The sequence below is a fragment of the Nansenia antarctica genome (assembly GCF_963989245.1).
Source record: "Nansenia antarctica genome assembly, chromosome: 7".
Taxonomy (NCBI): Eukaryota; Metazoa; Chordata; class Actinopteri; order Argentiniformes; family Microstomatidae; genus Nansenia; species Nansenia antarctica.
The window spans coordinates 47,537,661-47,552,424 of record NC_137677.1 but is presented as its reverse complement, the minus strand read 5'-3'; positions in this window follow the sequence as shown (position 1 = coordinate 47,552,424).

The following is a 14,764-nucleotide window of genomic DNA, read 5'->3' as shown; positions in this document are numbered from 1 at the left end:
ATCTAGAGAGACCAGAGGTGACACCATAAAGCATTTCCTGGAATCAATCAGATCTCGATAGGGACTGTCTTAGAGATTATACAGGGATCAAGAATGATATAATTATAATATTTTGATCACATAGAAAATAGTTCTTCAACCAAATCAATACGTTTTACATGCTGAACTGTCTATAAACCAAACTGGTAGAGAGAGTGAACACAATAGTTTATCTTGACTTGTCATTGTAAGTCTCTCAACTCACCTGTCTGTGATTCTGTGAGTGGGGACGCTGTCTCTGTCCTTTATACTGTATGTGTGATAGATGCCTGTTTGAGGACGATATCTAACAAGTTTGAGAGAGTCTGCTCTCGTTCACGACACACTTTACGTCTCTACACAGTTTAGTTTGATTTCAGCAAAATGACGTTGAGATGCTCCTCCCCTCCCAGTACAGCTCTCCTTCCTGGAACAGAGTTAACCCTTTACAGGCTGGTCTGTATCTAACATGTGGTTTTACAGACACGCTCTTCTTAACTATCATTTCCAATCATCATATTGTTTCCAGTCAGTATAAACTGTAATCAGAATAATATTTGTGATCAGGGGCCTCATTTATAGAAAGTACTTTGGATCAAATGTTTATCTTAACCATGTCGTACGGAGAAAACCACGTCAACGTAGTGATTTATACAATTTCAACTTGAGTCAATTTGACCGTGGAAACGATCGTAGCTCGACGTCGGGTACAAGGTGATCAAAGGCACGCTGGAACTGGGCCTAGTCCTAAAACACAGCAAAGAACAACAACAATGTTAGAACGATAGGCAAACAGTTTGACATGTTCTTTCACTCACAATTAAACTAACAAAGCTTACCTTGTTGTTAGCCTGCACCAGGCCAGCCAAGAGGACCTTCCCTGCCACATACAGGTAGTTTCTGCCACTGAGCAGGGCCTTAGAAGGAACTTTCTGACTAAGATCTACTGAGTGTTTGATCTCTGAAACCTTCTGCAGTCGCTCCTGGATCATCTGCTGAACATCTGCCTCTGTCTTCCCCAGTTGAGCCTTCCTCTCTCCATACTCCTCTATGGGGACGGTGTCATGGGTCTTGTGGTCTGTCTCAGTGCAGAACTGACACACACACACGTCTGGTCACTCCTACAGAACAGCTCCAGGAGTCTGTCGTGCTTCTTACACATCCTGTCTTCCAGGTTCTCCACAGGGTCGATCAGCTTGTGTCTCTTTAAGGCTGCGACTCTCTGATGAGGCTCCAGGTGAGTCTCACAGTAAGAGGTCTGACACACCAGGCAGGACTTCAGAGCCTTGACCTTCGTCCCAGTGCAGATGTCACAGGACACTTCTCTAGGTTTGACAGGTGTGTCTGGGGCTGGGCTGCTGGCTGCCTTCACTTCAACTGACTTCCTAAACTGAGCGGCCATCTCAGAGATGAAAGTATTGACAAAGAGATCTGGTCTCTTATCAAATGCTTTTTTACACATTGGACACTGACACAGGTCATTGCTGTCCCAGTACTTTCTGATACAGGCCATGCAGAAGTTGTGTCCACATTGAATAGAGACTGGGTCAGTGAACACATCCAGACAGACAGAACACAGGAACTGCTCCTCAGACAGGAGACTGCTGGAGGAAGCCATATCTAGAGAGACCAGAGGTGACACCATAAAGCATTTTCTGGAATCAATCAGATCTCGATAGGGACTGTCTTAGAGATTATACAGGGATCAAGAATGATATAATTATAACATTTTGTATCACATAGAAAATAGTCCTTCAACCAAATCAATACGTTTTACATGCTGAACTGTCTATAAACCAAACTGGTAGAGAGAGTGAACACAATAGTTTATCTTGACTTGTCATTGTAAGTCTCTCAACTCACCTGTCTGTGATTCTGTGAGAGTGGGGACGCTGTCTCTGTCCTTTATACTGTATGTGTGATAGATGCCTGTTTGAGGACGATATCTAACAAGTTTGAGAGAGTCTGCTCTCGTTCACGACACACTTTACGTCTCTACACAGTTTAGTTTGATTTCAGCAAACTGACGTTGAGATGCTCCTCCCCTCCCAGTACAGCTCTCCTCCCTGGAACAGAGTTAACCCTTTACAGGCTGGTCTGTATCTAACATGTGGTTTTACAGACACGCTCTTCTTAACTATCATTTCCAATCATCATATTGTTTCCAGTCAGTATAAACTGTAATCAGAATAATATTTGTGATCAGGGGCCTCATTTATAGAAAGTACTTTGGATCAAATGTTTATCTTACCCATGTCGTACGTAGAAAACCACGTCAACGTAGTGATTTATACAATTTCAACTTGAGTCAATTTGACCGTGGAAACGATCGTAGCTCGACGTCGGGTACAAGGTGATCAAAGGCACGCTGGAACTGGGCCTAGTCCTAAAACACAGCAAAGAACAACAACAATGTTAGAACAATAGGCAAACAGTTTGACATGTTCTTTCACTCACAATTAAACTAACAAAGCTTACCTTGTTGTTAGCCTGCACCAGGCCAGCCAAGAGGACCTTCCCTGCCACATACAGGTAGTTTCTGCCACTGAGCAGGGCCTTAGAAGGGGGAAGTCAATTGATGAGACTGCCTACCCAGCCAATGACCTCACTGCACGTTACTGCCTTGCACACTGCTGTTCTTTTCTTTCTACTGTCATCCACAACATATATATAGAACATATATAATAGTCTTTGAATCCAAATGTAACAGTTCTTGGTGTCGCTCCCAGCCTCCCTTCATCATTGATAGTTTCGTCCGTTGGTCTCCCGCCTCTACTGGTTTGCTGCGCGCACGCAGGGTTGTAACACCATGGTTTGAGGCAATAGGGTGGTGGTTCACCAGCACTCCTAAAAGAGATGCAATACATAGCAGTCACATAGGCCTATCCTATAGAGCAGTGTTTCTCAACCCTCTCCTCGGGGCGCCCCAGCCGCTCCACATATTTGATCTGATCCACCACCAGCTCACCTGATTCAACTAATCAAGTACAAACCATAATTGCTTTGTACTTGATTAGTGGAATCAGGTGAGCTGGTGGTGGAACAGATCAAATATGTGGTGCGGCTGGGGCTCCCCGAGGAGAGGGTTGAGAAACACTGCTATAGAGGACAATACTGTAAAAAGATCATTGGCAAAGCTTACTAAACAATCATTGGCATGATAATATGTAAAGAATATTATGTTTGAAGTCTCAGACAGATTCCACTATATACGTAGTATATCCACATGACATGCCTGAAGTTGGCTTGGTCCAGATCCAAAAGAGAGTATTTTGGACATTTTCCACTCTGGTCACCCTCAAACAGCCTCCGTTCAATGCCTGCAACCATGTCTGTCAAAGCAAAGAATCAAGAATCAAAGAACCATTGACGGTAACTTCTACCTATTTTCAATTTGGTACACATATGGAATGTGTACCTGTGAGGAATTCCTTCCGGAGTGCCCCTGTATCGATGCCTGCCTCTCCTATGAGCCGGATCTTCAGCTGGTTGGTAGGGCCTGACTTCTTTTGGCGCTTCCATTGAATAAGACTGCGCTCCACCAACTCGAATCTTGACACCTTGATGAGAAATTCTTCCTCTTTGTTGACAGCAGCAGAGATGGTTTGAAGGACATCACCAACGCTGAAGGAGAAATTTTAATTAAAGGAAAACTGTGTACAGTATGTTGTGTGTTTATTAATGTCGGTAGTGTGTGTTATGTCTTGCTTCTAATAACTGTATTATTTCACATAATAGGTACAGTACACAAGAGTGACAAACACCAGCCTTTTAATAAAAACCACTTGAAAAACCTATTAAAATGTGTGGGACTACTTTTTTCATTTTTCTAAATAACAAATCACCCAAAAAAGTAAGAGAAGAAGACATACACACCTAGAAATGCTCATGCTGTCATTTGAAATTGGAGGACAAAAGTCTTCATTGCTGCAATGACAAAGCGAATATGAAATTGAGAGTAGTGTTAAAAGCCACTATACATCACATACAGCATCATACATGATGACATATAGCAGCCCGGACAAATAGCAGTCAGTATTTAGGATAACTCGGTCCATTTCAAAGTATTAAATCTAACTGATCAATATATTATTAATCCATTGGAGGGAAAACAGATGGTTTAAGTGAGATTGCAAACTCAGATGCTACAATGTCATACACTGTATGGCATACAGCATTTCTGAAATTGAGCTAAAAGATTCCATTACCTCTCTCCGCATATGCTTGCATGCATCTCTAGCTCATGCTGAGGAAACATCTGGCCACAGATTGGGCACACGGTCTGTAACTGGAAGCACAGAAATGTTTATTATTAATAATAATAATAATCATAATAATTTATTCTCATGTCTGAGTATCAACCATAACATACATGACTTTATGGAATCTGGCGGAAACCCACGCAAACACGGGGAGAACATGCAAACTCCACATAGAAAAGTCTTTGGGCAGTTGGGATTTGAACCCAGAACCTTCGTGCTGTGAGGCAGCAGTGCTAAAAGACATGACAGGTGGACACAATATTATCTTAAAATATACACAAAACATAACAAACCTCTGTGTCTGAAGACACGGCCACCACATCATCCTCTGTAAGCTGTCAAGAGGAAAAGGGAATGGAATGGGAGGAATAGGGGCAGTTTTAAAGACTAATGGTATTTAGATGTGATGCCGATGCAACAATGTTTCTGCAGAAACTGTTCAATTATAAATATAGTCTTCTATTGAAAACAGTTAAAATATCTGTAAAAAACATATTAAATCTGGCTCCATACAAGTTATGTCGAAATCTGTCTAATAATGAACAGCAACCTGTTCTCTATTTAACATTAAATATATATTTGTGATCTAACATTTTTAGAAGTTTTATGTCCCCCTAATAAGTACTCCAATATAGCTTGGGTATGCATACCCCAATTTAATAACTATTTGAGAATGTCCAAAGGATTGAATTGACATTTGTTTGCTTAAGCCTATGGAAAACATGATAATACACAAAAATGGTAACTGGCATTGCCTGACATGCTAGTAAAGGTACTACCTTTATCCTTTTCCGTCCGTCTCCCCCATCTGACTCAGGGTCACTGGAATACAGCTCGTTACTACTAATCTGATAAAGGAGAGTAGGACATTCTGTTACTACAGTATATGGAGGAGACAGTTTCCCAAGTAAGTATACAAGTGGCATTCATCATGTTGGACATGAAGAAGATTCAACTTCAACTTCAGCTTGGGCGATTTCATTATTTTCAACCTGAACTTCTTACCATACAAACCACATCTCGGTCTTGGCTCTCCTCCTCTTCGGCTACAGATGTGCTAATCTATAAGAGAAAGGTCAGTTCAACAATCATGAAACTAATTTAAACAGTGGACCTCCTCTTTTGTAGTTTGCACTAAATTGGTTTACTTACATTATTGTCACACCGACAATGTGATATATGAGATGGCAACAGCTGTAGTGGAACTAATACGCCACAGGTCATGCAGAAGTTCTTTGGCATGTTCTCGAACTCTGGTGCATCATAGGGTAAGGGGGCTGTGCCAATTGATTCTTGCAGGGGGACAATGTAGATGACATTTTAGCGTCAGAACCGGACAGGCTGGACCAGGTCTGTCCTGTTTGTCCTGTTGCGTTTCCCGTAGTTGTTCTTCCGGGTTCAGAGCACGCTGGCGTCCGCGATGTGACTGCCGCTTCTGTTCCCGGTCCTGTCTCCTGTCCTTTTGTATCCTGTCTTTTTGTATCCTGTCCTGTCTCCTTTTGTATCCTGTCTTTTTGTATCCTGTCTTATCCTTTTTGTATCCTGTCCCGCCGAACTCCGCTGCCTTCCCCCCCGCCATCTCCCGCCTCTCACCGCCTTCACTACCGGACTGCATTACTCACCGCCTTCACTACCGGACTGCAGTACTCACCGCCTCACCGTTCCTGTCCCCCGGCTCTGTGTTGCCGACCGACCCGCTGCGCGCCGCTCTCAGACATCGCTGGCCTGGCCGTGCTGTGCTATTACCCTCGTCCCGGGAGGTAGCCACCGCTCCCTCCCCGGTTCGGGGGTTGCCATCTCCGCAGGTGAGTGTCGGTCCTTCCCAGCCTTCACTCACTGCTGCGAGATTTGGTCGCTGGCATGGCACGGCTAGGCTGGCCGGCCGCGCGGGTTCGGTCCCAGGCAGGCAATACAGATGACAACGGCAACGGCTGCTGCTGCCACCAAGGCAGGCATTCTCCGCTGCCGCCGCCACATCCATCGAGGCTCCCAGCAACATCAACACCGGACTCTACACCACCCACCCCCCCTCCCCGTTCGCTGACTCTGTGTTCCATGTTACTTGTTGTTGTTGCTTGTTGTTTTTTGTGTCTCCCCATGAGTGTCCTATATTGTCAGCGTCTTTGAGCCTTGGAAAAGCGCTATATAAATTTAATTAATTATTATTAATTATTATTATTATTATTTTTGCCATTGTTTGAGGAGGCCTTCAGGAGTTTGGCATTGTAGCCTTGGGAAGCCTGCGGCAGCGGATTCAACTTTCTTTGCCCACTGCCCCCTTTTAAAGGACACATTAAATCAAACAATGAAAAGTCAATCTTCTTTCCAGAGTTATAAACTATGAAATATGTAAAATAGTAAAAGGTGTGGCTGAACAACCCTTTTGTCCTGTTTAGAGTGGATAATGTGTTTAGTGACATACCTGTGGCTTTTTGAAGTAGCCAACCACCATGCACATCGTTCAACTTGGGGAACTCCTGGAGGAGGACTGTGGTTATCTGAAGAGTCAAAGAAATAGCTTCAATCAAAACATGTAATGAGACCAGAGAAATGGCTAAAATTGATCTTCATGGCTGAAAACAAACAAATAATCTCAGGGCACTACAAAACAAATGTTGCGGTATCTTTTCTCAGTGTACAACAAACTTAAGCATCAGTTTTTGCACACTGGCGCACCTCTGTGTGATCAGCGTTGTCTGCCAGATTCACAGTTCTCCTTCCCAGGCCCGCTTGCAAAAGCAGTGTTTCGTCCCTGGGAGTCTTGGCAGCATGTTCTGACAGCAAACAGAACTGGAGTTCTAATAACCTTACAGGTTCAGGTGTTTTTCTTTTTAGTTTCCCCTTACTTCCACGGTACATTCCTGGAAAACTTCTGTAATTAAAAATGAAGAAAAAATAACTTTGAAATGGAAAATTAACAAAGCTGACTATATTTAATCTAGCCTAATCTAATTGTTGTGAAGGCCCACAGTTTAGAGTCAGTTTAGTTTCCCCAAACCAGCCCTATTTTGCCCCAGTTATTTACTTTGTTATTTTCTATACTATTCATATACGTTTCGTGAAGTGTATGTATTATTCTTGTAATGTTTATGCATATGTTTGATGACGTAGTATATCCGGGGTGTGTCCGTGACCCGGATGTTAGGTTCGGTGGTGTATATATAAGAGACGGAAGTAGTCCGCGAGTCAGTGTGTGATGAGAATCAGAACGAGAGAGACCAACGAGAGAGAGTAAAGAGAAGCCAATCTAAGATGGCGGATTCAGCAACACGCACCCCGTGCAGCAGCTGAAGACGCCAGGAAAGTGATTATTGAGTGTACCACTATAGCCCGTTTAGTTGTGTTCCCGTTGGACCGCCTTGCCAGCAGCCGGCTGTTCAACGTTGGACCAAGCGAGACGCCAACTGGACATAATCGTCGCCTCCACGAGCGGACTGCGACCGAACACTGACTCCATCGGAGCTTCGACGCGGACCACCGGACCTGGGCCCTTCACCTCGTTGTGGACCACGAAGACGGCCCTTTCCCTCCGCGTTGCTACGTCACCTCCCCCCCTTTCGTCTGCTACCTTCCTCGACGCACATGCCATCCAACCAGGCCTCAACGCGCACCACAGCCCTGGACTATAAGCCTGTTCAGGCCAGAGACTATGAGTGAGTGATTGAGTGTGTGTGTGGCCGGCGGGGAGGGAATGTATATACCTGGGGATGTATACATCAGTTCTGTAAATAAATGTGTTGTTCATATGTGATACCGTTACCGTGTGTTAGTTGTTTGTAGGCTAATGCTAATTCCATGCTAATGCTAATGCTAATTCCATGCTAATGCTAATTCCATGCTAATGCTAATTCCATGCTAATGCTAACGATAGTAACTGCTAGTCTAACGGTTTGCTGGCGCCCCCTGCCTGTATCCTCCTACACTGCCTATTTAGCTTTAGAGTTAGTTAGATAGCCAGCCCCTTCCTAAATTATACAGTCCTTTCAGCTACTCCCTGGCTACAATTGGTCCTTCGAGCCGGATAGGTAGTGTAGTGATAGCATGGCTGAGCGCAGCCAACCAGACCAGACAGTTACCCCCCCTTCTCCGCCCCCTGAGCCAGAGCCACGACCACAGAGAGTCCCGCGGTTGCCTCCGAGGTTACAGGAGTATGAGCTTGAGCTCGAAAGCTCACTGAGTGGTAGCGAGGAGCGCACTCCACGGGATACAGTGGTCGGAGAGGCCGAGGCGTCCGCCGGCGCGCGGGTGGCTAGCACTGAGACAGCCCTCAAAGAGCACCAGCCTGAGGATGAGATGGCAGAACCGCAGGGAAACGGAAGAGCAGGAAGGAGAGGCCCGGTCCGACAGCGCCTGCGGGCGGAAGAGGGAGGGCCTCAGCCTTAACGATCTGCCTCCCAGTACGGCGCGCTCGAGACCTAGCTCCTGCCGCTCAGTGGCTTCCTCCCGGTCCAGGGTTTCCGTGGGCAGTTCTGCCTCTGGGGCGGATAGCCTGCACTCCAGAGGGAGTAGTGCCGCGCTGTCCGAATGTATGCGCCAACAGGCCGAGGGGGCGTTAGAGCGAGAACGCCTCCAGTTCGAGCGTGAACGAGAGAGGGAACGCATCCATTTCGAGCGCGAGCGCCTCCAGATGGGGGCGGCGGAGAGACAGCGCCAGGAGGCGCTAGAACGTGAACGCCTCCAGATGGGGGCGGCGGAGAGACAGCGCCAGGAGGCGCTAGAACGTGAACGCTTCCAGATGGAGCGCGACCGCCTCCAGATGGAGGGGGCGGAACGCGCGGCGGAGAGGCAGATGGCGAGAGAGCAACTGCACGCGGAGAAGATGGAGGAAGTGATGCAGACCATGCGCGACGTGTGCATCAGCAGAGCTCCGTCGGCCCGTAGCTCCAGAGCATCATCCGCACGGCCCTCTCGAGTGCCATCTCCTGAACCCCCCGCCGATGGCTCCATGACCCCCGCCATGACTGTCCAACTACAGGCCCAGCTGACCACCTGGAAGGAAGAGGACCAGGGACCCGACCGCTACGCGGCCCAGAGGGAGCCAGCGTCGCTGCCCGGGAGGGGAGCCATCCCCCAAGAGCGTAGCACACTCCTAGGTCCTCCAGTGCACCAAAATGCATGCAGGCCGGACACCCAGACCGTCACTCCAGCCCCGATCATCCACTACAGGATGTTTCCCCAGGTGGAGGGACCCAAGTTCCCCTTCTTCAAGGACGAGGACAGGAGCCAGTATGTGGAGCTACGCATCTGCCTGGACACGCTCTTGGACGACTCCTGCTCAGAGTCCTACAAATATGCGATTCTCCTTCAGCATGTGAGGAACCCCAGAGCCCACAACATGGTTCTGGCCCATGCCTCCGCACCGACTCCTTACACCAGAGCGCTCGCCGACTTGGATGCCCGCTACGGTCGTCCCTGGAACCACGCCCTTGCTGAACTGCAAGCCCTCGAACAGCAGGCCCCCATCAAGGATGACCGGGCGCTGGATGACTTCGCGCTCCGCGTGCACACCTTGGTTGGAATGCTGAAGACGCAGGGCCCAGCTGGCGCCAGCGAGATCAACAGCACCTCCAACGTAGAGCGGCTGCTCCGCAAGATCCCACGCTTCCGGCAGGAGAGGTTCCGGCGACAGCAGCGCGTTCGTAACCCCGGGAAGTTGGGTCTGAGCATGGCTGCCTTCGCGGAGTTCCTACTGGAGGAAGTGCATGACACCAACGTAGACGCCATGGGTTACGCTGAGCCGAAGAAGGAGAGGGAGAAGGGAGACCGCTGGGACGGGCCGAGCTCGAACAGAGGACGCCCAGTAGGAGTGCTGCACACGGAGGAGGAGCCTCGGAGAGAGAGGACCACCCGACCTGAGGGAAAGGATTCCTCTCAACCCCCTCAAAAGGGACGGAGAGGTCCACCGCCATGTCCGTACTGCCCCAGCGAGCACTGGTTCAATGAGTGCAGTGACTTCAACAACCTGAGTACCGAGGCCAAGCAGAGGTGGCTCGAGGAGCACAAGAGGTGCTGGAACTGTGGGCGCGACCATCTGGCGAAGAACTGCACCTTGAGGAGGAAGTGCAACCGCTGTGAGGAGGTCCACCTCAACATCCTACACGAGGTCTCCCTCGCCAGGTCCACGGAGGGCAACAGAAGCCCTAGGTCCGGTCGCGCACCGGAAGAGGAAACCCCTGTCTACTACCTAGACTCGCCACAGAGCAGCGGCTCTAAGGTTCTACTGAAGGTGGTGAAGGTCCGACTTCACCACAACAACGCTGTGTACGACACGTACGCCGTTCTAGACGACGGGTCGGAACGGACCATCCTTCTCCAGGGGGCAGTGCGCCAGTTGGGGCTCCAAGGGACTGCGGAGAAGCTGACTCTGCGCACGATACGTCGCGACCTTAAAGAGGTCACCGGGGCGAGAATCAACTTCTCTATCTCCCCGGCGGGGCGGCCGTCGGATAGACATCGGCTTCAGAATGTCTTCACCGCCGACCAGCTAGCGCTCTCCCGCTACGACTACCCCCTGGAGAGGTTACGCGCAAGATATCCCCACCTACGGCGAGTAGACCTACATCCGATAGAAGGAGCGGAGCCAACCCTTCTCATCGGCTCGGACAACGCTGAACTGATCGTGTCGCTCCGTCCTCCGCTGAGAGGACCACGAGGCTGCCCGATGGCTGTTAAGACTGCGCTTGGGTGGGCCCTCCAAGGCGCTACCGAGGGGAGAGATAGAGACGGGAGAGCTACGTCATCCCTCCATGTCCGAACCGAAGAAGCAAACCCACCAACCGGACCGCCTGGAGTGGAATCTATTGCTGCCAGTGCACCTGGAACAGTTAGTACCACAAATGGTTCACCACAGGATGACCAACCAAAGAAGAAGTCTCTGTGGACAGAGCATAAGTCTCTGGATGGGAAGCCTTACTACTACAACTCCCAGACTAAGGAGTCCCGGTGGTGGCGCTACCGTGCCATGGCGGCAACAGCTGTTGCCGAGGAACACCTGCAGGTGGCCATGCACCCTCACGTGGCCGAGGTCAGCATTGACGCACCCGTCAACTCCGTCGAGTACACGTCAGCCATGGAAGTCTCAGCCAGTATTGTAGACGCCTCCAAGGAGGAAAGGCCGGAGTTGGCGAAGAAAACGTACAAGTGGAACCCAAAAGAGGAGGCCAAGCAGGCCTTCAAAGAGCTTCTGAAGGAGAATGGTGGTTCATCCAACGCGTCATGGGAGCAAACCATGAGAATGATCATCAACGACCCACGCTACAGCGCCCTGCCCAAGCTGAGTGAGAAGAAGCAAGCGTTTAAGGGCTACAAGGCTAAGAAGGAGAAGGAACAAGCCAAGCAGCTCAGGAAGAGGAACTGGGAGGCGCTGAAGAGCATTCTGGACAACATGGCCAACGTCACCTACCGCACCACCTGGTCCGAGGCCCAGCAGTACCTGCTGGACGACCCCACCTTCGCTGAGTACGAGGAGCTGCAGAACATGGACCAGGAAGACGCTCTGATCTGCTTCGAGGAGCACATCCGCGCCCTGGAGAAGGAGGAGAAGCAGAAGACTCTGCTGAGGGAGAGAGACCACTTGTCCGAAGGTGCCGTGGTACTGGTGATCGACCAGTCCCTTCCACGCGCCGCCTGGCAGACAGGCAGAGTGACCAAGGTCCTATCACCTCATACCTCACGCTGCTAGAGCAGCCTAGCCAGTGTGCCTTCTTTAGTTAACTGAAACCGAGGGTTTCATGGGGCGGCTGTTGTGAAGGCCCACAGTTTAGAGTCAGTTTAGTTTCCCCAAACCAGCCCTATTTTGCCCCAGTTATTTACTTTGTTATTTTCTATACTATTCATATACGTTTCGTGAAGTGTATGTATTATTCTTGTAATGTTTATGCATATGTTTGATGACGTAGTATATCCGGGGTGTGTCCGTGACCCGGATGTTAGGTTCGGTGGTGTATATATAAGAGACGGAAGTAGTCCGCGAGTCAGTGTGTGATGAGAATCAGAACGAGAGAGACCAACGAGAGAGAGTAAAGAGAAGCCAATCTAAGATGGCGGATTCAGCAACACGCACCCCGTGCAGCAGCTGAAGACGCCAGGAAAGTGATTATTGAGTGTACCACTATAGCCCGTTTAGTTGTGTTCCCGTTGGACCGCCTTGCCAGCAGCCGGCTGTTCAACGTTGGACCAAGCGAGACGCCAACTGGACATAATCGTCGCCTCCACGAGCGGACTGCGACCGAACACTGACTCCATCGGAGCTTCGACGCGGACCACCGGACCTGGGCCCTTCACCTCGTTGTGGACCACGAAGACGGCCCTTTCCCTCCGCGTTGCTACGTCACCTCCCCCCCTTTCGTCTGCTACCTTCCTCGACGCACATGCCATCCAACCAGGCCTCAACGCGCACCACAGCCCTGGACTATAAGCCTGTTCAGGCCAGAGACTATGAGTGAGTGATTGAGTGTGTGTGTGGCCGGCGGGGAGGGAATGTATATACCTGGGGATGTATACATCAGTTCTGTAAATAAATGTGTTGTTCATATGTGATACCGTTACCGTGTGTTAGTTGTTTGTAGGCTAATGCTAATTCCATGCTAATGCTAATGCTAATTCCATGCTAATGCTAATTCCATGCTAATGCTAATTCCATGCTAATGCTAACGATAGTAACTGCTAGTCTAACGGTTTGCTGGCGCCCCCTGCCTGTATCCTCCTACACTGCCTATTTAGCTTTAGAGTTAGTTAGATAGCCAGCCCCTTCCTAAATTATACAGTCCTTTCAGCTACTCCCTGGCTACACTAATGTTGATAGCAATATATTTCAACAATGTGTTTAAAGCTCTTCTTTAAGCACAGTAAAAACATACAACACTTGTTGTACAAGTGTTGTAATGTCAACAAATGAGTAGGTGGGTGCACCACAAAATTAGACACCTTTTTCATTCTATATTTGACTAACTGAGTCGGCCTACTTGATAAAAACAATAACACTACACAACATGCTAATATGGGTTATTCTATCTGCAGTATTTTCTGTTTTGTAAAAGTATTGTGTACATAGATTATTTTAATAGGAGTAAAATAGAACAATATGGCAATATTTACACAAATGTAATTAAAATGTAATTACACAAATGTAATTCACTATCCACTCACAAATACAGTATTATATAATGAATGAGAGTTTGAGTACACAATTACCTACCGTTGCATTTCTTGCTGCGTTGTGTTAGGTCTCCTAACAGGCTGGCCAACCCCAAGGGCACCACTTGCCCCAGCTAGTGTGCCCACGGGCTGGCGCATTGTGGGGTAGCTACGGCTGCTAGACTGTGGGCCTAGGCTGTGGGCCTGTCTAAGGCAGCTGAAAAGAGTTCTAACAGCATTTTCTACATCAGAATTTTCTCCCTGAAAAAAATAAAATGTAGCCAGTGTAAAATGTAGTTTTCTGAAATTGACATATCATTAGCTAACATAAGCATAAAAGTAAAATAGGTAAGTGAAAATAGATCAAATAAGTTTAAAAAAAGCTTATCGGGTTAAACAACAGTAGCTCTACGCTAGCTAACTTAGCGCAATCATAATCAACCCATGCTAGCTAGCTAGCTTACACGATGGTCATGAGTTAGCTAGCATAAACTACTTAAGTGACCATTCAGAGGGACTCTTCCACATGTATTTCGATTAAAGAAAACAAGTGAAGCATAATACTGATAAGGTTTAAGAGTTAACAAACTTTTTTTCTTCTAAATATAGCTATCTAGCTACACTTACCTGAGAGGTGTGCGCTTGCTGGTTATCCATCTTGGCTTGTAATGAGACCACGCTGAAATTCTCTCAAATGCTCTCTTGTCATTGGTCAATCAATCATTGCATGAGACCACTCCCCTCGTGCTGAAATTCTCTCAAATGTTCTGTGATTGGTCAATCACTGCAGTCAATCACTCAATGCCCGCTCGAAAATGCTCTCTTGTCATTGGTCTTTTGATTGATTGATTGAATACTTTATTAGAAGATTTGCAGAAGTAGGTACATGAAAGTACATATTACATACAAGGTCAACTAACAGGATAAAAACCCAAGAAAGCCACTGGCTTATTTCAATTGGGGTCAATCAATCATTGCATGCCCGCCCTTCCCTGCGCTCTCGCATTGCTTTACACAAGTCACAGTACGAGCAGCGAAAGTCGCGAATCTGCCAGTGCAATTTTCAAGATACAACTGCAAATATTTATTGTACAAGTTCTCAAATCGAATCTGCAAGTGCAACTTTCAAGATACAACTGCAAATATTTATTGTACAAGTTCTCAACTCGAATCTGCAAGTGCAAATGTTTATTTTACAAGTGCAACTTTCAAGATACAAGTTCTCAAATCAAATCTGCAAGTGCAACTTTCAAGATACAAGTGCAAATATTTATTTTACAAGTGCAAATCTCAAGATACAAGTGCACAAAACGAACCCACAACCTCACGATTAAAGTCCCACATCTACC